A 3,355-nucleotide genomic window follows, 5' to 3' on the forward strand; every position below is an offset into this window, starting at 1 on the left:
TATTTGCAACCATTTCAATTAGTTCTTGAGCCTCTGTAGGCGTCTTCTTCAGATGAAGAGATCCTCCAGCAGAGCTATCCAAAGACATCTTGGATAGTTCAGAGAGACCATCATAGAAAATACCTATGATGCTCCATTCAGAAAGCATGTCTGAGGGACATCTTCTGATTAATTGTTTGTATCCTTCCCAAGCTTCATAGAGGGATTCTCCATCCTTCTGTCTGAAGGTTTGGACTTCCACTCTAAGCTTACTCCATCTTTGTGGTGGAAAGAACTTTGCCAAGAAGGCATTGACTAGCTTTTCCCAAGAGTCCAGGCTTTCTTTAGGTTGAGAGTCCAACCATATTCTAGCTCTGTCTCTTACAGCAAAAGGGAATAGCATCAGTCTATAGACCTCAGGGTCTACCCCATTAGTCTTGACTGTGTCACAGATTTGCAAGAATTCAGCTAAGAACTGATGAGGATCTTCCATTGGAAGTCCATGGAACTTACAATTCTGTTGCATTAGAGAAACTAATTGAGGCTTAAGCTCAAAGTTGTTTGCTCCAATGGCAGGGATAGAGATGCTTCTCCCATAGAAATCAGGAGTAGGTGCAGTGAAGTCACCCAGCACCTTCCTTGCATTGTTGGCATTGTTGTTGTTTTCGGCTGCCATGGGTTCTTCTTCTTTGAAGAATTCGGTCAGGTCCTCTAAAGAGAGTTGTGCCTTGGCTTCTCTTAGTTTTCGCTTCAAGGTTCTCTCAGGTTCAGGGTCAGCTTCAACAAGAATGCCTTTGTCTTTGTTCCTGCTCATAAGAAAGAGAACAGAAAAAGAAAAATGTGGAATCCTCTATGTCACAGTATAGAGATTCCTTGAAGTGTCAGAGGGAAAGAAGAGTAGAAGACAGAAGTAGAAAATTCGAACTTATCAGAAAAAGATGGAGTTCGAATTTTACATTAAGGGATAGTGTTAGTCCATAAATAGAAGGATGTGAGAAGAAGGGAAGTAATTTTTCGAAAATTGAGTAAAAGATTTTGAAAACATTTTGAAAAACACTTAATTGATTTTCGAAAATAAGAGTGGAAAAGAAATCAAGTGATTTTTGAAAAAGATTTTTAAATTAGAAATAAAAAAGATTTGATTGAAAACTATTTTGAAAAAGATGTGGTTAAGAAGATATGATTGGTTTTAAAAAGATGTGATTGAGAAGATATGATTTGAAAACAATTTTAAAAAGATATGATTTGAAAACAATTTTGAAAAGATATGATTTTAAAAAATTAATGACTTGCCTAACAAGAAAAGATATGATTCAAACATAAAACCTTCCTCCACAGAAAAGGCAAAAAATGTTCAATCAAATCATTAATTGTTAGTAAGTATCTTTGAAAAAGGAAAGAAATTGATTTTGAAAACATTTGATTGAAAAGATATGATTTGAAAAAGATTTGATTTTGAAAAACCTTGAAAACTTGAAAAAAATTGATTTTGAAAACAAAATCTTCCCCCTTTGCCATCCTGGCGTTAAACACCCAGAATGGTGCACATTCTGGCGTTTAACGCCCAAACTACTACCCTTTTGGGCGTTAAACGCCCAACCAGGCACCCTGGCTGGCGTTTAAACGCCAGTCTGTCTTCTTCACTGGGCATTTTTGAATGCCCAGCTTTTTCTGTATAATTCCTCTGCAGTATGTTCTGAATCTTCAATTCTCTGTATTATTGACTTGAAAAGACACAAATTAAAAATATTTTTGGATTTTTAATAATAAGGAAAAATCAAAATGCAAATAAAATCAAATAACAATGCATGCAAGACACCAAACTTAGCAGTTTGTATACTCCTGACACTAACAAAATGAGAATGCATATGAGAAACAACAAAACACTCAAGTCAATAGAATTCAAAGATCAAAACAAGAAAATCATCAAGAACAACTTGAAGATTAATTAAGACACATGCATAAATTCGAAAAATGCAAGAAGAACAGAAACATGCAATTGACACCAAACTTAAAATGAGACACTAGACTTAAACAAGAAATATTTTTGGTTTTTATGATTTTGTAATTTTTTTGGCTTTTTTCGAAAATTAAGTGGAAAAGAAAATAAAGATATCAAAATTCTTAATGAGAATTCCAGGAATCATGCAATGTTAGTCTAAAGCTTTAGTCTAAAGGAATTAGACATAGCTAGCTAAGCTTCAGCAAGACATTGCATTCAAGAGCTAAATTGATGATGATCAATCAGCTTTGGTGATGATAAGAACATCACCTTGAAACACTAGAATTCATTCTTAAGAACTCTGAAAAAAAAATACCTAATCTAAGCAACAAGATGAACCGTCAGTTGTCCATACTCGAACAATCCCCGGCAACGGCGCCAAAAACTTGGTGCGCGAAATTGTGATCACTACAACTTCGCACAACTAACCAGCAAGTGCACTGGGTCGTCCAAGTAATACCTTACGTGAGTAAGGGTCGATCCCACGGAGATTGTTGGTATGAAGCAAGCTATGGTCACCTTGTACATCTCAGTCAGGCAGACTCAAATGGGTATAGATGATGAATAAAACGTAAAGATAAAGATAGAGATACTTATGTATATCATTGGTGTGAGAGCTTCAGACAAGCGTATGAAGATGCCTTCCCTTCCGTCTCTCTGCTTTCCTACTGCCTTCATCCAATCCTTCTTACTCCTTTCCATGGCAAGCTCGTGTAGGGTTTCACTGTTGTCAGCAGCTACCTCCCATCCGCGCAGTGAAAGCTAATGCACGCACTCTGTCACAGTACTGCCAATCACCGGTTTGGTTCCCTCCCCTACCGGAATAGAATCACTCTTTTGCGTCTGTCACTAACGCCCAGTAGGTTACAGGTTTGAAGCACGTCACAGTCATTCAGTCATTGAATCCTACTCAGAATACCACAGACAAGGTTTAGACCTTCCGGATTCTCTTGAATGCCGCCATCAGGTCCTGCCTATACCACGAAGATTCCGATTAAAGAATCCAAGAGATATTCACTAAGCCTCAGATGCTTGTAGAACAAGAGTGGTTGTCAGTCACTTTGTTCATGGGTGAGAATGGTGATGGGCGTCAATCATCACCTTCATCAAGTTGAAGAACAAGTGATATCTTGGACAAAGAACAAGCGAAATTGAATAGAAGAACAATAGTAATTGCATTAATACTCGAGGTACAGCAGAGCTCCACACCTTAATCTATGGTGTGTAGAAACTCCACCGTTGAAAATACATAAGAACAAGAGTCTAGGCATGGCCGAATGGCCAGCCTCCCAAAGAGGGTTCAATCATCAAAACATGATTAAAAGATGAAAATACAATAGTAAAAGGTCCTACTTATAGAAAACTAGTAGCCTA

The sequence above is a fragment of the Arachis stenosperma genome, chromosome 1 (assembly GCF_014773155.1).
Source record: "Arachis stenosperma cultivar V10309 chromosome 1, arast.V10309.gnm1.PFL2, whole genome shotgun sequence".
NCBI lineage: Eukaryota > Viridiplantae > Streptophyta > Magnoliopsida > Fabales > Fabaceae > Arachis > Arachis stenosperma.